This window comes from Furipterus horrens, unplaced genomic scaffold, assembly GCF_987537825.1.
Source record: "Furipterus horrens unplaced genomic scaffold, mFurHor1.1.pri manual_scaffold_3, whole genome shotgun sequence".
Taxonomy (NCBI): Eukaryota; Metazoa; Chordata; class Mammalia; order Chiroptera; family Furipteridae; genus Furipterus; species Furipterus horrens.
This window is the reverse complement of record NW_028327173.1, coordinates 148,661,311-148,683,525: the sequence shown is the minus strand read 5'-3', so window position 1 is coordinate 148,683,525 and position 22,215 is coordinate 148,661,311. Positions and strand designations below refer to the sequence as shown.

At 42.7% G+C, this 22,215-nt stretch overlaps 1 long non-coding RNA gene across 3 annotated transcripts; it reads right to left on the bottom strand.

Moving 5' to 3' along the window:
- Positions 1-626: 626 nt before the first annotated feature.
- On the bottom strand, positions 627-22,079 carry LOC150016335 (uncharacterized). 3 transcript variants are annotated; one of them, XR_016509790.1, is made up of 4 exons: positions 21,917-22,079; positions 14,618-14,746; positions 5,791-5,862; positions 627-855 (listed from the first exon to the last, which is right to left on the bottom strand). It is a non-coding gene; the product is annotated as an uncharacterized LOC150016335 (long non-coding RNA). The 3 variants fall into 3 exon arrangements; XR_016509791.1 differs by lacking the exon at positions 14,618-14,746; XR_016509789.1 differs by lacking the exons at positions 627-855; positions 5,791-5,862 and having other exon boundaries at positions 14,359-14,746.
- Positions 22,080-22,215: the final 136 nt, after the last annotated feature.

Here is a 22,215-nt window from a genome sequence, read left to right as displayed (position 1 = left end):
CCTGTCACCGGCCTCAGGGAATGAGGCTGAGAGGGCTTTGCGGAGCATGCACCCCGAGTAGCCATTTGCCTGGAGCAGGTGGTTTTTGGCTTGCCTGCCATTTTCCTGGCTCGGACCGCCCTGGGTCCCTCAACCACTTTCCCCAAGGTCTGGTGGTGCCAGGGTGGTGGGGTCCAAAAGGGTTTCACTTTGCAGCTTTGGCCACAAGCTGACCCTGAGCTACTTTCCTTTCCCTATTTCTGTACTCTGGCCCCTGGAATGAGGAAAATTTTAACTCAAGCCAAATCCTGTCATTTCCTGCCCTGTGATGAACTCCCAAGCGTATGGGAGGAAAGAGGTTTGGGGAAGTAATGCTAAGTGCACCACCCTTAAAGCTGGTTCTTGAAGGAAAGTTAGGAAAAAGGAGTACTCTTTCTTTCATATATATAATTTTGAAAAATAAAGCTTATTAGGGTTACATATATGAGTATAATTTTTTAAAATTATTGTTATAATGAGATAATTTTGGAAGTTGCAATTGATCTATAGTATTTATATACATCCATTCTGGTAGTTAGCTGGGTTATTGAAGCCACACTTTCTCTAATGAGGCATTGGGCAGGAAGAGGTATGAATTCTCACACTTCTATGAAGCTGGCATCATCTTTATTGTCCCTGTTTTACAAATGAAGAAACCAAGGCTCAGGAAGGTTGACTAAGTTGCCAGTAATATGCTCTGCAGCTGTGGGAACACCGCCCTCCCGACAAGCCAACTCCTAATGGCCTTGCTCCATCCAGTTTGGAATCAAGGACTACTGGAGAAGCACCAGGCCTTTCCCATCTTTCCCAACGTCACCCCATACTTTTTCCATGAACCTGTAAAGAGATATTCTAATTGATTATTACCTCCCTGTGTCCATAGCTGAAGATAAATCAGCTCCTTTGGATAAAGCTCCATCCCCCCTTTTTGAGCAAAATTAAGTGGGCTTTTGTTGCTTGAAAATTGCTTCATCTTTCTTCTCCAAGTAAAGATGTTTAGGCATTTTCTTCCAAGAGCTAAGGTACAAACCTGAAGTGAGAAGCAGACATGGAGGACAGGGAACTGTCACAGAGGGTTTTGTCTCCTCCCTTTTCCCCTCAAGGGATTCATTTTAGGTTCTCTGCCCAGAATCATGTAAATTAGACTGACTGAGAAATAAACCGACATTTATTAACACAGGGCAGCACTCGGAGATGAGTAACTCCTTTGAGGTAGTGGTTAGAATTAAGGGTTAACTAGCATTTTAGCAAAGGGACAATATATTTTTCAGACCAGTGAAAAGACAAAGGAAAAGGACTTTGAGTTTTTAGGGCAGCAAATTGTAGGAAAGTGAACATATGGGGGATCTAATGGAAGACAAGGACTAGTTAGTAAAGCTTGGTGTGTGGATTCCTCTGGTGCTTCTCTGGGCTGATGAGCACCTGGAGCTGTCTCTGGTCATTACCTCCTGTCCTTCCTGGTAGAGAGGGGAGAAAGGACACCTTGGTAAAGTTATGTCCTGCTTTTAAGCAAATAGAAGGAGGGTATTTTCTTGAATCTGCTTCTTCTGGATTGCCTTCAGCTTGAAATAATCCTTATACCAAAGTGGAATAAGGGGGAAGGGAAATTCTGCTGCCCCTCAGCACAAAGAGGAAAAAAGACACCCTACACACATCTTCCACCCAAAAACATGCCTCTAGTCAGTCGGACTGTGGCGTCTGGCTGTTTGGGCCAGAGACAGTCACCACTGGAAAACCACAGCCTCAGGAAAGCATCCTGAAATGGGGAGATAGGGTGTCCCCAAATAGAGAAGATGCTGCGTCACTCAGAGCTGACACACAGAGAGACAGAAAGTGCACATTTTGAATGTACTTTTTAAAACAATTGCAAACACTACACAAAGAGGGTTTGTTTTTAGTTTTTAGTTTTACGTTTTTGTCTTTAACATGAAGTGATGATGTGTCAAATGACAACACTAGAACAATTTAGTAGAAAGTTTGGTATCCTTTATTCAAGGGAAAACAGTCCACGGGCTGGAAAAATGGCATGCCTCACAAGCAATGGAACACTCTTCCAGAGGGATCTGGGGCAAGAAGAAGCTTTACAGAGAGAGCCACACTGGGTCCATTGGCTTGAGGGTATTTATCTGGAGGTCTCAGGGAGAGGATCCTGACAGAATATTCATCAGCTTTCCGGGTGTGCCATTTCAGGGTCATGGTCTCTAGTGATTGGTCAGTGCTAGGGTAGGGGGTCCTTGGTCAATGCATCTGGTCCTGATGTCAGCCATGGAATTGCTTTGTCTGGTTTTGCTGCTTTTGTGGGCCCAGCACTGAAACACAGCTGAGGCCTAGATGTATTTGATGTGGGTCAGAACCTCGTTGTTCTGGGGGCTTAATGCTTAAGGGCTATTCCCCAGCCCTCTTGTTCTTCCCCCTCTAAGACAGGAACATGACTAGCAACACGCCAGGGGAGGAAAGGTCAGGGGAGGGTTCGAGCCACATGACCAGCAATATGAAAGGTCAGGGACTAAACAACCTGACGCATGACCAGCGATATGCTAGGGGAGAAAAGATTACCCTGAGACCAGGTCCTTTTTTTCCCCAGTTTTGCCTGTTGCTAGGCACCTAGGGCTTTTCACCCTGGTGACATGTTTTACCTGGCCCACCGTCCTTGCTCTGCTTATGTCTGTCTCATTGCCTACCACACTTCGACTGGTGTTTCCAATAAGTGCAGGCTGACCTCTGGTTAGACTTACATGTGGGCTGGGTTGCTGAGGTGTCTGCCATTTGGGGGTTTCGATAGACAAATTAACTTTATCAGACACATTCTCCTTCAGCCGCCAGACATGGCACCAATTAAACCAAAGAAAGGGTTTGAAACGAGAGGCAGAGTAAATTATTAAATTCTGTTCTGTCGCACGGCCCCACCATCAGCCCTGAACAAAGGAGAGATCTGGAAATGTCAGCCAAGAGCTGGGCAAGTGGCTTCATCTTCCCAGGAAAGTGAGTCTCCCTCAGGGGCCTGGGCACCTCAGCCACTTCACCTCCAGCCCCTGCTCCCCAGCGCTCCCCACTGATATATCGAGTTTCACAACTTTAAAAATAGCTTCTGAGCAATAAGAAGGTATCTCTGAGCCTGGATATCAGTTGGGAAATTCAGGCATCCCTTGACCAAGAGCTGCCCTATGTGAGTGTAATTCTAGCTCTCTGCTTACTTTTCATTCAGCACAAGCGAGTTCTGTCCACCAAAGTAAGCTCAGGTTGTTTGAACTATTCACAGAGACATGGGACTCCTTTAGCTAAGCCCTGACTTCCTTCACCTTCTTAATAATTCATCAGGACATTTACTTCAGTAGGAACCCGATGCCATTGCCTTTGCTTTTCCACAAAACTCTCTTGAAATTTCCTGAGGATGTTTGGACACATAGCTATTATGAATCCATACCAGTTCCACACAGCCTCAGAGAAGTGGATATGGCTGGGGTGACTCTCCAATCCCTGGAAGGCCATCCTGGCCTGGGAGCTGATGTGTCTGCCTCACAGAGCCTACAAGAGGGTGAAGAAGACAGCAGTTCAGGAAGAAATGGCAGTGAGTTTGAGCATACGCAGGACCTGGAAACTCCCAATCTCCCACCTCTCCTTCCCACGGCCCCATGGGACTATCAGGTATGTCTGTGTTCCTGGGCAGAGAGCTTCTGTCACCTTATATTTTACCCCCATTTTCCTGACTCTGAATAAAATCACCTGCATTGTTGCAGAATGAAGAGTTGGGTTTTTGTTAATTCCTTTCTTTTCCAGAGGAGTTTCTTCACCCCACCCTCATCACCTACCTGTCTTTACCTGTCTCTGTGCCCCAAAGAACTGTTAACTAAAATAATTACCTATTACTGAGTGCATTCCATGTGCCTGACATCAGCTAGGAAGGCATTAGTATCTCCATTTGATGAAGAAACAGACTCAGAGATATTAAGGTCACACAGCTCATTGATGGGAAATCTGAGATTGAAGATATTTCCATTATTATAATATTGAGAAGAGTGGATGAGATCCTGTGTATGAAAGACCTAGCAGAGTGCCTGAGACATAACAGATGCTCAAACTGTGCTGTCTAGCGTAGTGGCAGGGCAGGGACCTAAATGTCATCATGTGCAGCTCAGAGGGATTTGGAGGGAATGTACTGGTTTGGCCTTCCTCACGGACTCCACCTATGGGTTAGTGAAGAGAAAATCTTAAATAAGTCCCGTCTGGTAAATTTAGTGGGCTATAAAATTGAACAGTGTCTTCAGGTAATTATCAGTAGATCCAGATCTGCCTCCTCCAGCTTCTCCTCTGGTGCTGTGTGAGTTTCCTGTAGGCTCCCAGCCATTGAGGAGGGGGCAGTGTGCTTGTGTCCCTCTGGTTGCTATGGCCTCCGTGACCATGCCAGGATGAGCTCAGCAGGGGCCCTGCCTTGCTTCCTTCTGTGGGCCTACGCCTCACTCACAAGGAGCACTGGTCATGATCCCTTAGCCTCCTATGGACTCCTCTGTCTCTGCCTCATCCTCTGTCTGGACCCTGGCTTGATGGATCCATAGTGGGCCTCAAGCATGGTATCAACTTGCCTGGCTCCAGTAGGTCCCACTTCCCACTTTATAGTTGTGGCGGTTAGCATGTCGTCTCCCATGCAAGGTAACTGAGGGCTCTTGGAGGTTGAACAATCCTCTCGAGGACACCACTCACCTCTTGACCAGACAGATCACCCCATGGAAGCGCCAGAGCTTCTTCCCGTAACTCCCTTCAGAGTCACAAGTGAAGAGTAATCAAGAGTCCCACCTCAGAAAAGAAACCTTTCAGGCAAGAAGAGACCGGCAAGAAGTATTCAATGTGATGAAAAACAAGGACCTACAACCAAGATTACTCTATCCAGCAAAGCTATCATTTAGAATGGAAGGGCAGATAAAGTGCTTCCCAGACAAGGTAAAGGTAAAGGACTTCATTATCACTGAGCCCTTATTATATGAAATGTTAAAGGAATTTATTTAAGAAAAAGAAGAAGATCAAAACTATGAGCCTTAAAATGACAACAAACAACTATCAACAAGAGAATCTAAAAAATAAAAACAAAGCCAAACTAAGCAAACAACGAGAATAGGAACAAAATCATAAGTATGGGGATCATCTGAAGGGTTATCAGCTGGGAGGAGGAAGAGGGAGGATGCGGAATGGTTCAGGGATTAGGAAGCACAATCAGTTGATACAAAGTAGAGAGGGGGTTATTAAGAATGGTATAGGAAAGGGTAAAGCTAAAGAACTTACATGCACACCCATGGACATGAGCTAAGGGGCATGGGATTGCTGGAGGGAAGGGGGTTACTGGGTGGAGGGGAGCAAAGGGGGAAAAATTGGGATAACTGTAATAGCATAATCAATAAAACATACTTAAAAAAAAAAGAGTCCCACCCCAGTAGTCACCTTCCCACCCTTCCTGCAATCCTCCAGCCCCCAGTGAGCAGGCCTTCCTCTCCTTCCTCTTCCCGAGTCTACCTCCTGCCCAGAAGTCTCTGTGGTTCAGTAGGCCAGGCCTGTTCCTGATATGCTACAGGGGGCCACGTGCCTGGTGCTTGTCTGCTGGAGAGATCAGAGGCCTGCCCCTGCCTGCCCTTGCTTCAGAAGCCTCCTGATTCACACACTTAGAGGTGGCAGACCAGAAGTTACAAGAGCCATTAAGACGCAATGGTTCAATATTCGTAAGAGTGTTGTCCTTGTCAGAGTGGTTAAGAGCGCGGACTGTGAAACTAGACCAGGGTTCCATACCTTTCTCTATCATTTGCCAGCCCTGGGGCCTATGACCACTTCCTTCCTCTCTTCAGGCTTCAGTTTCTTCACCTATGGGGAAAAAAAGAATGTGAGTTCATAAATAACATGCTTAGCACAGTGCCTGAAGCATATGAAGTTGGAACAATGCTGACCATTGTTGCTGTTGCTGTTACGACTTTATGATCATTTCTTCCCTTCTGCCCCTGTCATCCCCATGCCTGACGTGGTGCAGGAACGCAGCTCTGCCCACGGCTCCTTGTCTTGTTCCAGCTGCTTGAGGGTAGAGCAGAAAAGCCACAAAAATGGGCCAGAGGCAACCACGCAAAGGCATTGTACTTTATCTTTGCATTTTCATTTTTATATATGTAAAAGTAATTTTTTAAAATACTATTCAAAAACATAAAGGAAAAATCCACCATAATTCCATTAACTCAACACAATAATGATTCCCTTTCAGTCTTTTTCTCCTAATGTTTCTAAAATATATTTTATTGATGATGCTATTATAGTCGTCCTGATTTTTCCCCTTCTACCCCCACTCCCTCAGGCAATCCCCACACTATTGTTCATGTTCATGGGTCATGAGTATAAGTTCTTTGCTACTCCATGTCCTATACTGTACTTTACATCCCCATGGCTATTCTGTAACTACCTGTTTGTACTTCTTAATTCCCTCACCTCTTCACCCATTTCCCTACAACCCCCTCCCTTCTGGCAGCCATCAGAACGCTTTATGTATCCATGATTCTGTCTCTATTCTTGTTTGCTTAGATTGATTTTTAGATTCAACTGTTGATAGATATGTATTTTTGCCATTTTATTTTCAAGTTTTGATGTTTTTCTTAAATAAGTCCCTTTAACATTTCATATAATAATGGCTTGGTGATGATGAACTCCTTTACTTTTTTCTTGTCTGGGAAGCTCTTTATTTAGTCTTTGATTCGAAATTGATAGCTTTCCTGGGTAATCTCAGCTGTAGGTCCCTGTTTTTCATGCTTTTGGATATTTCTTGCCAATCCCTTCTAGCCTGTAGTTTCTTTTGAGAAATCAGCTGACATTCCTATGGGAATTCCCCTGTAGAATAACTAACTTCTTTTCTCTTGCTGCTTTTAAGATTCTCTTTTTATCTTTAACTTTTGGCATTTTAATTATGATGTGTCTTGGAGTGGACCTCTTTGCATCCATCTTCTTTGGGACTCTCTGCTCCCTGGACTTGCATGTCTATTTCCTTCACCAAATTAGGGGAGTTATCTTTCATTCCTTTTTTAAATAGAGTTCCAATTTCTTGTTCTTTCTCTTCTCTTTTTTTTGCATCTCTATGATGTGAATGTTAACCTCTTGAAGTTGTCCCAGAGGCTGCTTATACTATCCTCATTTTTTTGAATTCTTTTTTCTTCTTGTTGTTCTGATTGGTTGGTTTTGCTTCCTTATGCTCCATCCAAATCACTGATTTGATTCTTGGCTTTATCAATCTACTGTTGTTTCCCTTTAAATTATTCTTTATTTCAATTAGCATCTCCTTCATTTCTGACTGGATCTATTTTATACTCCTAGGGTCCTCACTAAGTTCCTTGAGCATCCTTATAACCAGTGTTTTGAACTCTGAATCTGATAGCGTGCTTATCTCCATTTCGTTTAGCTCTTTTTCTAGAGTTTCGATCTATTCTTTCATTTGGGCCATGTTTCTTTGTCTCCTCATTTTGGCAGCCTCCCTGTGTTTGTTTCTATGTATTAGGTAAAGCTGCTTTGATTCTATCTTGGTAGTGTGGCCTAATGTAGTAGGTACCCTGTAGGGTCCACTGGCACAGCCTCCCCTATCACCCAAGCTGGGTACTCAAGGTGGGTCCTGCATGTGGGCAGAGTACACCCTCCTCTTGTAGTTGAGCCTTGGTTGCTGTTGGCAGATCAATGGGAGGGATTTACCCAGGCCAGTCAGCTGCAAGGACTGGCTGTGACCACTGACCATCAATGGCCATCCTTCATGGAGGATCAGCTGTGTAGGAGCAGTATGGTGGTGCTCTGACATGGTCTATAGCTGTCTACTGGGTGTGCTGGCCCTGGGATTTCCCAGGAGGTGCAGGCCAAGGTCAGCCCCCACCTGTATTTTGCCCAGGGCCACCCTGCCTGAGCTATAAAGCAATCTGAAATGGCTGTTACTTGTGATGGGCTTGGAGATTCCCAGGTGAAGCCAAGGTGTGAATCTAGGCTGGCTACTGCTAATGCCAGGCCTGGGCTCACTGAGGCCAGCTGTTGCTTGTTTGATAGAATTTAGGAAATTGTGCAGTATGAGCCAAGACTAGCCATTCATATGGAAATACAGCTTGGGCAGGCCATAAGTTGGATGGGGCAGAGTCTCTAGGGATCTGCAAGGCAGGTCAAATAGTGTTAACCATGTTGATGGAGTCTCAGACATGGCACCAGCTTGCCAGCTCTGTTGCTCTGTAGGAGGAGGGTTTAGAAAAGGGACAATGGCCTCTGTTCACCTTGATGCCAGACACTTCCATTTCTCCCAGTATGGTACTTGTGCCTTTCAAGCTGCTACCCTGCTGCCGAAGCTCAGAGGAAATGAGTCTGAGTAGGTGAGTCCATGTGTGGGTTCTTTAAGAGGAACTGCTTCGGGGTCCAGCAGTTTCTTCCACCAACTCAATTCCTGCTGGTTTCTGCAGCCAGAAGTTGTGGGGACTTATCTTTCTGGCCCTGGAGCCCTGGCTTGGGGGCCTGGTGTGGAACTGGTGCTCCTCACTCCTGAGATAACCCTCGCAAATTTCTATTCACCATGTGTGGATGAGGGACCAGCCCATTCTGTGTCTGTGCCCTTCCTACATGACTGAATGGATATGGTTTCTTTAATTTTGTAGTTGTCAGACTTCCGTTCAACTCAATATCTGATGGTTCTGAGTGATGGTTGTTCTACATTTTAGTTGTAATTTTGATGTGGTTGTGCAAAGAGGTGAGCCATGTCTGCCTATGCCACCGTCTTGACTGGAAGTTCTCCTTAGGTAATGTTGACATAGTCATGCTTATAATGTTTATACTAGATCTATGCTCAGGTTTTTTTCTTAACCTAAAATTAGAGTAATAAATGATTTCTAGATTGATATTTAAACATCATAACTGTCATTTTCATGGCTGAATAATATCCCACTATATGCCTGTATTATAATTTATTAAGATTTATGGTGAAATGTCAAAGTTTTTATAGGTGTTTCATTTTTGCAAATTTCTGTGGAATTTCTCAGAAATTGGCCAATTGGTTATTCTCTAAGACCTTTATGAAATATGAACAAGATAAGAAGAATCAGTCAGCTCAGCCAAAATGAGTGTAATGTTAGGGAATGTGTACATGGAGGGGGGCTGATCAGGAAGGATATGTGTGTATTTGGTGACAGAGGAGCCCTTGATTACTTACATGGAAAATTTGGAGAGAAGGACCCACCAATCTTCAAATAGCTCCTCATCTGCCTTCCACTTTGGTCCTTGAGGGGTTTGCCTTCAGGACCACCCTAGGGGTTACACCCTTATCTTTCTAGGGCCCCATTACAGGCTAGCATTACTGGGTAGCATATTGTCACCCATAAACAGCCCTTCAGCAAAAATGAGTTTCTCAGATTAGCTGTGAATCACTGCTCAGATTACCATTTCCTTCACTGTATTCTTAGGTAACCCTTCCTGTGTCTTGTTATGTATCTTCCATTTCAAGAAGACCAGGAATCACATCCAAAGAATTTATTCATTCATTGAACAAATATTTATTGAGCTCCCACTGTGCACCTAGTGTTGTCATAGGATTGGGAGATAGAACACTGAGCAGGTCAGACAAGATCCAGCTCTCTTGAAACTCACATTTTAATGGAGGAGAGACTGAATAAATAAATATCTCTGTCAAACATGTCAAAACAAAATATGTGATAGAGAGTGACTGGCAGCAGGGAGGAGACATCAGATAGGATGGTGACATTTGAACCAAGTTCTGAATCATGAGAAGGTTAATAGAAAAGAGTTCCAGATAGAGCAAATCCTAAATATAAACGTCCTGAGGTGACCACAAGGTTGGCCTGTTCTAGAAACAGAGAGAAGACCGGTATGTCTGGGGAGCAAAGAGCTGGGGAAAAGAGGAAGAAGTCAGTGGTAGAAGATGAGGTCATTCCTTCTGCTGGCCCAGGTGCTGCCAGAAGCAGCTCTGGTGTTGTTCCTAAGCAGTGGAGAGCCATCAGGCAGCTTTAGTCTGGTTTGTTCTACTCAGATCATTTTGCCTGGGCTGGGGAGAAAGGACTGCCTCGGGGATAAGAGCAAATGGAAGAGTGAATGGAAGTGGCTTTATAACAGAACCCCTGGGCTGCTCCAATTGAAACAGAACCTGTGGGCTGTTTAGTTAGGGGCCCGATTGCCTGCCACAAGAATTATAACTCTCAATACCAGAGTTTAGTGAAAACAAAAAGAACTGTTTATTTAACAGTTATATAGATTTAGATTATTTGCGGGTTTCTGTCATTAAGTCTTATGTTCTTTAAAACACCCACGAACACATAGTTCTGCCTCCCCCTACCAAACCAGGCTAGTTTTAGAAAAGTTAGAAATACTGTTTCCCTACTTCCTAGACACAGTTCAGCTTTACTGGTAGCTGCCAATCATTCAATTCTGATTGGGGAGGTCTTTCTGTGTTGTGGTGCCCGCCAGCTTTCAATGCAGAACCACGTGGATTCTCAGCCTCCTTGTAAACTGCCTTCTCAAAGCTGCATGGTGTTTCCCTCTCAAAACAGCATGGAGAACCTTCTCAAAACCACATGGAGAACTCCCTTCTTAAAGCAGCCTGGAGAGCCCCGCTAAAATGTCTGCAAGTGCTTTTTTAATCCCTGACTGCGTCCTCTGACGCAGTATGTGTGGTAACCAGTTCTGACCATTCACAGAACCTTATGCAGGCTCTGTCCGCTCTTTCAATACCATCCCATGGTCCAAGACCCCTCCCATCTTCCTGGGCCCTGGAAGCATCAAAGCCATTTGCGCAACAAAGTTACCAGCCACTAGCCCCAGGCATGCAAAGGCATCCTAAAAGCTGCTTCCTTTTCCCCATCCCCCAGCCGCAAGCTCTTGGGGTTTTTGGACACCCCCATTCTGTAACAGCTTGATTACAGTGGCAGTAATGGATGGTAGAAGTGGATAGATTCTGGATTTTTCTGGTGGCAGAATTTACAGAACTTGCTGATAGATTGAATATTGAATGAAAAATTAAAATGCTTCCTAGGTTTTTGCCTTAATACCTGGGGGTACCCCATAATCAGCTGGGGAACACCAACATAAAAATGGGTTGGGGTGGAGGGGCCTGGAAGTTTCTGTCCTGGACATTTTAAATTTGAGTTGCCTGTTATATATCCAAGTGGGGATGTCAGGTGGGCAGCTGAAAATACCAGGCTGGAACTCAGGAGATTGACTGGGGAGATAATCAGTTTGAATACCTGAAGAAGAACATAGAGGTTTTAAAGCCACAGAACTGGATGAGATCTCCAAAGGATGAGGTAAAGAGGCAGAAGAGAGGAGGAGCAGCTTGTTCCCTCCTGCTCTCCACCACCTCGATGCCTGGTGGAGGTGAAAGAGCCATGAAAGGAGGGGGATAGCCAATGGGGTCGGGAGGAACCAAGAGAAAAGCTGGTGTCCTGAAAGCCAAGAATCTTTCTCAATAAACGTCCCACGCTATTGTCAGAGTAGGTTGTCAGTAAATATTTTCAAGCTCTGTAGCTGCTTATTAATGTCTTTACAGTCCCTGGCACAGATGCGGCACATTGAGTGATGGCTGCCTAGCTGGCTTGCTGCTGGTCTAAGAGCCTGTACAGCTTCCCATTATCTCTGACATCAAGGCTGATACCTCTTCCTGGCTTCAGAGGCCTGGAGTAATCAGGCCCCACCCAAGATCCTTCCCTACTCCCATAGCACACCCTCTGGCCCAGTGTCTACCCTTTCCTCATGGCAGAACTCTGTGCCACCCACATGGTGTGAAGCAAGCTCATTCCCACCTTGTCACCTGGACTCTGCTCCTTCTCTCCTGGAATGATCTTCCTTTCTTTCCTAGGTTGGCCCACATTTCAGGCCCAGCTCAAGGCTCAGTCTCTTCCAATCTGCCCTCCACTTTGGTACTTGATAGATTTCCCTTCAGGACCACCCTATGGGTTACACCTTTTTCCCACCAGGTTACTAAAGCCCCCTGGATGCCCTCTGCCCTGCTCTCATATCTAATCCATCATCATACTGTGTAGCTTCTATCCTGAAATGCTTCTTGAATCTCATTACTTCTTCCTATCTCTGCCCCTCAGCCAGCCCTGAGGCACTGTTTGTCTCCCATCTGAACCACTAAAATCATCTTCCCACCTCTAGGCTTGTGCCATCCGTTCCCTTCACAGGACCAAGAGTGACCTTATTCATGTCCCTTCTCTGCTTAATACCTGCCAGTGGCATCCAATCCCTTAAGATAAGATATCAAATCCTTACCCTGGTTTTCAAGGCCTCCTGTGATTCAGCCAACTGCCCACCTTCCCAGACCTTTCTTACCACATACCTCCTTACTCGTGATGCCCCAGACACACGTGTTCAGTTCCTAAACACACCAACTTTACCACTTCTCTATGCTTTGCACATATTGTGCCCTCAGCCTGGGAGGCTCTTCCCTGTAGCCCACGTAAAACTAACTAATCTTCTCTAAGGTTTAGCTTAGAGGATGCTTCCTCCAAGAGGTCATCCCTGACTCCTCCCCCAATTTAAATCAGGTACCCTCTGTTAGTGTCTTTTATAGTACCCTGTTCTTTCCCTTGATAAGACATAATTAATGGTTGCAAATTGCTTTTTATTTATTTGTTCATTGCCTATCAACTCTACTTCACTGGAAGCTCCACTATTGCATAGTGTCTAGCACTTAGAAGTTGTCATCAGTGAACAAAATTTGCCCTGACTAGCTCATACTACTTTTAGGTTCTTTGCCTTCCACGTTCACTTATAGTTAGTTCTTCCCAATTTGTTTGTCCTGTAGCAAAAGTAACACAAACAGCAATAGCTACAATTTATTAAGGTTCATTATATGCTAGGCCCTGCATGACAATCACATTTATATAATCTCTAATCTTTTATTATAATCTCTAATAACAATCCTGCAAAATAGGTATTATTAATCTCATTTTACAGATTAGGCAAATGAATCTCAGAGAGATAAAATAATTGCCTAATGCTACACAGCTAGTAAGTAACACAACCAAGATGTAAATTCAGGTCTCTGACTCAAAAACACTTTTCTCTCCTCTATATTTTCTGTGTGGGTATTGTCTCCAAATAGCCCGTGAAATTTTGTTTTGTAGCAAGCGTTTTGTTGGTAGCCTCTTTGATTTGTGGTTAATTGTTTTTGGTTTTGGTTTTGTTTTTTTCTGACATCCTCCATCTCTATGCTGAAAGTGCTTCCTAACTACCTGCCATGTGCAAGGATGTGACACTGGGCAGATAAGAACCAGAACAAAAGGTTTCACGTTTCTGTCAAAGTTGCCCTGTAAGGTGAGTTCCCAGGCTGGGTCTAAGAAGGGTAGAGAGGATGGCTATCCACAGGACCCACCTTTCAGGAGCCCAAAGACCCTTTCTCCAAACAGTTACTTCACCAGACCAGGAGGGCCCTGCCCTGCCTTCTCTTCTTTACCTACTAAAAAATCCACCCGTGGAGTCACTTATATATGAGGCAAGAAAGGTTAGCCTGACCTTCAGACGGCCTCTCCCGCAGGTGCTTCAAGCTTGGGATTAGGAAACTATTCCTGGATCAGAGGCTGCATATAATAAAAGAATCTCAAAGCTGAAACGGAGCATTTGGATTCTAGAGCAACCTCCTGCCCAGTAGAGGACTCTCCTCTGCCTCCCAGGCAGGTGCCCCTTGCATAATTCCAGCAGTGGAAACTTATTACTTCCCAAATGGCAAGTTCTTTCTTACAGTGAGGCCAAATCTACCCACCCACAGAGGTTCCACTTCCATCACCAGGTGTGACGCAACATCAGTCTAATCTTTTCCAGTGCTTGGCAGTCCTTTTCATACCCAAAGTCAGCTTCCACATTCAGGAGTTTCAAGGCTCTGCTGTCCTGGGCTCTGGTGTCTGCTTCAGCCAAGTTTTCAATGAGCCATGGCTTTGCCTCCTTACTTGACCCACCCAGATGTCACAGCTGGGGGCAAAAGGAGGATCCAGATGGTGAGCAGTGGACCAGCTGCTTGGTGAGATGAGGAGAGGCCTCCCAGAAGTTGAGGAAAATTGCCTCCCCTGGGTGGACATGCCTGACCCTGTCCTTGCTCAAAGCTTCTTACTACTTTCAGAGGATGGCCATGAGAGAACATACCTGCCTACTTTTTATAAAGGTGACATATATAAATATCTGGCATGGTGGCCTCTCACATAGAAGGCATGAAATACAGGTGTGTTTTCTTTCCTTGTCTCTTTATTTAGTTAACATATAATAATGTTATCCATTTGTTTAACTTGTAATAATTTTGCTTTTTTAAATCGGTTTTATGACTATAAAATACGTGGTCTATCCAGAAAGTATCCAGCCATGTACTATGAAAAATACACGTTTATTGAAGAAGATACAAGATGCAAGAAACGTACACAGGACAATGATGCATCAGTTCCTTTCAAAGTAGGCACCTTGGGACCCCACACAGTTCTCCCAATTGCCATCAGCTGCCCCTTTGTATTTTCCTGAATCTCATCAATGGTCTGAAATTACTTCCCTTTCAAAGGTGATTTTTTAGTTTTGGGAAAAGCCAGAAGTTGCAGGGCTCAAAACCTGGGCTTTAAGGGGACTGAGTCACCTGGGTGATTTGATGCTTTGCCACAAAACTCTGTAGAAGATGTGATACATGAGTGGACACGCTGTCGTGATGAAGCTGCCAGTCACCAGTTGCCCATAGCTGTGACCTTCTGAATCATCCAAATAGTTTCTGCAGAGGAATGTTCAAACTTAATGCAAAATTTGATGCAGATTAGTTGCTCTACTTGCTCAGTCATTTTGAATGGGACAGCACACAGTACACATGCTCACTCTATCGCGTCTACTGCCCCCACTGACTAGTACAGTGAAGTCATCTTTGTTCACGAATGTGCATTCCAGTTCACTCTCCTTGGCTGCCAGGTCACATAGGTGTCATGCAAACTGTTCTTGTTATGTTAACAATAGCTGGACTTTTTCTGGACAGACCTCTAGTAGTATCTGTTCAGTGCAGACAGTACAAAATTTGAAAAGTTGAATAAAGAAAATAAACATTCCCATTAATTTCATCATCTAGATATAACTTCTTGAACCTTTAATATATTCCCTTTTATTCTTTTTTAGGCACATATATATATAGAAATAAGTTTGTTTATATATACATATATATAAACATGTAAAACTGAGCTCATATTGTATAATTCATCCTCTCCATCTAATAGCAAATAGTGATCATTTTCTTCTGCCATTAAAAAACAGACTTTTAAAAATTGCTACAATGAAACATCATATCACATAGGTTGTTTCCAATACTAACCAAGTTATAGTGAGTCCTCTCACCTCCTTGCCAAGTTGGCAGAGAACTTAATATTTCGCAATGATTTTCCTTCAAGTAACCCAGAGAACTCCCTGAGTTAGAGCCCTTATTCCTGACGCAGTTTTTCTATCACTTGTTTGCTGACAAGACTTCTCTCCAAAACATCTTTTCTGATTTGCCCAGCTAAGGAATACACCTGCTCTGTCAGGATCAATGAAGAGAGTCCTCCAGCAAAGTTAGCTAGTTACCAGTAATGATACAGCTCCCTCAAGTCTTACACACACAGGGAGTCAGTTCACCCAAAATAGATCCATGCTAGCAAGGTAAATAAGTATAAAGCAGTTTCAGCATTATCCTTGTGCCTTGGCGTCCAATAAGCTAGTCCCTAGTACTAAGTCCAAGACACTGGTCCAACCTTCTCTCATCCTTATGGTGAATTTCCTCTCTGGGACTCCCACTGTGCTCCCTGGCCATCTGATCTCAGTGGTTCTCTTGATGAGCTCATCAATCATCATATACATTTCAGAACCTTGGATTCCCAATGGGAAGCTACCAGGGTCCCAACATCCTTTTTGTCATCAAGAGGCTTCTCTGTTCTTATGTAAATTTTTGAATGCAACTACATTCCTGAGAGAGAGTGCTATCCAGTTCCACTCCGCAATATCCAAGCCCCAAATGCCATGGATATAGTAGGGAGGGGGAAGACTACTATTTCCACCCACCGATAACTTTGAGGACATGGACTTTGTTAAGCCAAATAAACAAAAAATACCAACAAAAATAAAAAGCAGTTACAGTAATAATGCTAAATTGAACATCTTTGAGGATTTGTGCAAGAGTTTATACCCAATAAATTCCTATAAATGTTTTTTACATGTTAATAGAGATTACCAAATTGACCCCCCAAAAAAATTTGTGCCAATTTATATCTTATCAACAAAGTATTGTTGACTCTTCCCCACAGCCTTACCAACACTGAGCCTTACTACCTTTTCATTTTTGCCAAACTGATCAATGAAACATGACATCTCTTTCTTGTTTTAATTTACACTCTTTTAATTCGCATTCTTTGTTGTTGTAATTTACATTCTTATTAGTGATAATCTTTTGTAGGCTTATTTCATATGCTAATGAGTCCAAACTTTGTTGAACATTAGAATCACCAGGGGAGTTTTTAAAAATCCCAGTGCGCAAGTCATATACCACATGTAGTATATCAGAATATCTGGAAGCCAGGCATTAATATTTGTTTTAGGATCAACAGGTGATTACATGTTCAGCAAAGTTGGGGAACAGCTGAAATGGTAGAAATACACATTACTACCATGAATTGCCTGTTTGTATCTTTTGTCAATTTTTTTACTAAGTTGTTGGCTTTTTAAAGTTAATTTGAAAGAGCTTTCTGTTTATTGGGAAAATTAGCCCTTCGCTATAAATTGGCAAATATTTTTACAAATTTGTCTTATTATTATTTATAATTGTTTTGACACAGAGATGTATAGAGTCAGAATTATTCATTTGTTTTTCTTCATGAATCTAAATTTTGTGTCTTACTTCCTTCCTAATGATGAAAAAACAATAACCAAGTAGGTGTGTTTACATATGGAATTTATTTTAATATAAGGAGTGAGGTATGGATTATTATGGAATATTTATTCTTTCTCTAAATGATAATTTTTTTTAGAAAATGTTTAATTTTTCAACTTAATACCAAATAATCCATCTTTTCCCTGTTAATTTGTAATACCATCATTTTCACATGTAAATTTCTTGTTTCTTGTATTGGATATTGTTTTCTCTTCTGGTTATGATTCTTATAGAAAACCTTATTGTTTTTGCTTACTTATTTTTATAATCAACCAGTATTATTACATCCTGAGTTCAGAAAAATAGATTGGTAGATACATTCTCTTTAAAGTTCTCTTTTTAATGACTGCATAGAATTCCATAGTAGAAATATGCTATAATTTATTAATATATCTACCAATATTGAGCATTTGGATGATTTTCAGTTCTTAACCATCAAAATTTTACATGCATTTAACATTTTTAAGCCTGTAGCATTTTTTTCCCTCAGTATGAGTTTCCTAGAGTGAAATTACTTGGGCATCAGTAGTTTCCTAGATTTTGATAACTACTGCTGTAGTATATTGATAACTATTGATAGATTTTGGATTTGACTGTAATAAAAGAGTGTAAGGAGGCCTAAAGCATGGGAGTTGATTAAGTGTCCCAAGAATATGGGTTAGAGAAAGTACAAGATCTTGAAAAGATGCCCCAGATTATTAATAATCAGGGAAATACACATTAAAATCACAATGAGATACCATTTTATACTTACCAAATTAGCAGAACTCAAAGTCAGATGATAACCCATAGTATACCCCAATGGAAACTCTCTTACATAGTAGTGGGAGTGTAAATCAATAAAAATTACTTTGTGAAACAGTTTGGAAGTATCTAGTAAAACTGGTGATAATATCCCTTATAACCCAGCAATTAATATACACTAAAGAAACATGACATATACAAGAAAGCTCATAGTAGCATTGCTTGTACTATTCTTCATTGAATCTAAGATACAATCACTAATGGAAAACTGCCAATTAAAGTATTGTACATCACCATTTTTAATAAGTATTCCTTAATTCAGAGATTTTTTTAATGGGAAGGGGATGGAGAATGTGCCTTAGAGTTGATGAAATATAGTATTAATAGCAAAAACTTGGAAGCTTAAATGTCCATCACATAAAAGTGGATAAATAAATTGTGGTATAGTTCACAACTATGAAAATGAATAACCCAGATCTATACTTAGCAATACAGGTGAATCCAATAAACACAATACCTAGTGGGGGAAAAAGTGTATGTACTACAGAAACATAACCTTTGTATGATACTGCTTATCCAAAGTTTAAAATATGCAAAACAATATCAAATAGAGCTTGGAAATACATACCTAGGTAGAAAAACAATAAAGAAATGCATGGGGACAACTGTAATAGAACAACAATAAAAAAATGGAAAAAAATAAAATAAAATAAAAAAGAAATGCTTGGGAGTGATAGCTATAAATTGAGGTTCATGGTCATTCCTAGGAAGGGAAAGGGGAAGTGACTAGACAAAAAGTGACTAGACAAAGAAACTTCAATTCTGTTGCCAATGTTTTACTTTTTAAGCCAGGGTTAATGAATGTTCATTTTATTACTCTATATACATTTTCTATTTCATAAATATTGCATAATACTTTTTAAAAAGGAGAAATTCAAATCAGAAGCTAAGCAGGAAAGGTGTGCTTTTCTGGGAGGCTGCTTTAACTGGGCAAGAAAGCAATCTCTTGGCCCCAGGTTGCTCCCACCCCTCTTCCCTCCTCCAGTTCTATCCTTGCTGGATATCTTTGGGTTAAGAAGTCATCCTGAAGGTCAAGTGTTGAGTTCATTTGTGAATTCTTATCCCAATTGCATAGGATATGGTTTACATTTCCTTGTGGTCTTGCCACCACCTGCTTCTTCTTTCTTTGCTTTATCTCCTGGGCCTGACCCATCCTGGCTGCCTTTTCCTTCCTTCAATACAGCCTTACTGGCTGGGAGAGGGTAGCTGCCTCTATCCACTCCCAACCTGGGAACAGCCTTCCCTCTCCTGACTCTAGACAGGGACATTAACCAGTGTTCTTTGCCACCCCAGTTTACCAAGTGTTGAAATGGAATGATTCAGGCAATGGTTGGTCCTCCCATGACTGTAATAGGCTTTATTTATGTTAGGGATGTCACAAAAGCAGGAAGGTATGTGAGTGGGAGGTAGACGCATTACAGGATTGACTTCCAGAGTCAGGGATTAAAGGGAGACCCCAGCAAATCCAGAGGTGATATTGAAGCAGATGAGAAAGAAGACCTGGAAGAGCTCTTGCCCCCTATCCCCAAAAGAGGCTCCTAAAGGCACAAGCACAGATACTTACCTCCCACCCTAGATGTATCCTGGAGGAGTTATGGTTTCCCTAGTCTACAAGTGGTAGGCACTCAGTTCAGAGGACAAGAGAGACCACACCCCAGGTAACCCTCCCCTCCTCTCTCCCTGCTGGAGAACCACAAGTGGAGACTTGCCACAGATGTGGTGGCCAAGGGTATTAGTCAGAACTCCTTCCATCACAATGACAGAGTAACTAAAGGTAAATTCAAGTAAGTGTAAGGAAGGAAAAAATGTGCCTTTATTGTCTCATGTAACTGGAAAGTCCAAGTGGTAGGTAGGTTTCAGACACAGCTGGACATAGTGTTTCAGACCATGTCTTCAGAACTTTCTATTCTTCTCCCCACCAGCTTTGCTTTTTTCTATGGCAGCTTTGTTTCTTAGGCTGAGTCTTTCCACATGGTGACAAAGATGACAACCAGTGTCCTCAGAATTCATAAACCAGAGAAAAAATAATCTCTTTCTTTCTCTTTCTCTCTCTCCATCCATATAATTCTTTTATTGTTTTGCCACTTAATCATTTTTTAATTTTTCAATTATAGTTGGCATACAATATTATATTAGTTTCAGGTGTATACTCCAGTAACTGGTCAGACATTAAAAACCTACTAAGTGATCATCCAAAAACCCTCATACTAATCTGACAGGAGAAATCTCCAGAAAAAGAACTAAATGAAATGGAGGCAAACAAGCTACCAGATGCAGAGTTCAAAACAATGGTTATAAGGATGCTCAAGGAACTTAGTGAGGACTTCAACAGCATGAAAAGGGACCACTAAAATTAAGAATAATTTATAGGAAATCAACAACAGAGTATATGAAACTGATAATCAGAGATTTGGAACATAAGGAAGCAAAAAACACCCTATCAGAACAGCAAAAAGAAGAAGGAATCCAAAAAAAAAATGAAGCTAGCATAAGGAGCCTCTGGGACAACTTCAAGCACAGCAACACTCACATCATGAGGGTGAGAGAAGGAGAAGAGAGAGCGCAAGAAATTGAAAACCTATTTGAAAAATATAATGACAGAGAATTTCCCTAATCTGGTGAAGGAAATAGACATACAAGTCTAGGAAGCATAGAGAGTCCCAGATAAGATCGCCCCAAAGAGCCCCACACAAAGACACATCATAATTAAAATGCAAAAGTTTAAAAACAAAGAGAAAATCTTAAAAGCAGAAAGAGAAAAGTAGTTAATTACTTATAAGGGAGCTGGCATAAGACTATCAGCTGATTTCTCAACAGAAACTTTACAGGCCAGAAGGGAGTGACAAGAAATATTCAAAGTGATGAAAAACAAGGACCTACATCCACCCATATAATTCTAAAAAGAAGAAGGAAGGGGAGATTGAATTGTTCCTGAATCAATCACTGAGGCTAAAACAATGGGAATACTAATTGGCCAGATTGGTCAGGGACTGTCCTTCGGTGAGGGTGGGTGGGATTTCCCATAATTGATGGCTCTATGAAGTGCTTAAGGAAAAGGATGTTCTCTTATCACAGAAAGGGGAAAGGAATGCTGGGGGTCACTATGTCCACTATACCAGGATCCCATACACAGACTCATTCATCCCTTAACCTCATAATTGGCCCTAATACTTGGAGTTGTCTCATGTAGGTTTTGTTTATATACTCCAAAATGAAATCAGAAAACAATTGAATTATTTTGCCTCAAATAATTATAAAGCTTAGAAGTAATTATAAATACACATACATATAAATAATTATATTCAAACTCTAGGAGAGAGTTTATTTAGAAAGTCACAGAGGTAGGAGAAGTGAGCTGTATTTAAAAACGGGCTCAGGAAACAAGCTCCAGAGGCAAAAGAAGGGCCCTTGGAGCTTAGGAGAGAGAAGGGTGAAGGTAGTGTGTTTGGTGAATGGGGAAAGGGAAAGGCGTGGGCATGCTCTTAAGAGGGAAAGCTGCATAAATATAAATATAAATTCCAGTCTGGCATGTCAGGTACTTACATCTCTGCTTCAAAATATATTTTCAAGGGAAGTTAGAAATAGAATAGCCAATTATTCTAGTTTGCCCAGGATTCTGGTTTTAACCCTGGAAGTCCCTTGTTCTGTGCCAACTGGTTGGTTGGTCACCATCAGATGAGTATTTAGTTATTGTTTGCAGCAAACGGGAGCTAAGGGCTTCAGGGCAGTTGCAACGGGGTTTGGGGAGGGGTCAGGTCTGCACCATTGGAGCCCAGAATCCTTCCCTCTGAAGGTCTGCATCGCCAGAAAGAGGACCAGGATCCCCTACCCTCACTCACACTACAAATGCATGTTTAAAAGGAGATGTCCCTTGAACTTGATAGGGGTTGGTCACAATGCCTTCAGCTCCCACACATAGGGACAAAAGGCCTGAGCCCAGCCCCCTTCAGGGCCTCCTCCGGACAGAGCTGGAGGACCCAGCAGGAGGCAGCTTTCCCAAGCTGCTGGAGGCAGACAAGGAGGGGTCTGCAGACAGTGGCTCTTGCCCCTCTCTGCCCCACCGCAGCCCGAAGGCCCCCTTCTGCCTGTGGTGCTTGGGTTACCTGCGTCTTCCACCTCAGCTAGATTACAGCAAACTGATTGCAGAGTCAGCCCCAAGGGCCTGCCCCACCCACCTCACCACCCCAGGATTACCTTTGTCCCAGTGTGTCCTGGCATCTCTGCTCTTCAGGCCCTGTCTCTGGTTCTCTCCTGCCACCAACCAGGCAGAGCGTGTGAGGAGGCTGGGCAGGCAGCCAGGTGGGTGTGGGCCTCCCAGAACTCCCGCTGTGTCAGAGCCAGCTCAGCCACTTTCCACTTCCTCAGTGCAAAATTCTGTAACTCCAACCTGAATCATGACCTCAAGAACAACCAAATATGACGAAAAAGTCCTCAGGGTATTTTGCCGGAACCAGTTTCAAGGCTTACATGAATCCAGAGTTCAGATGGGTAAG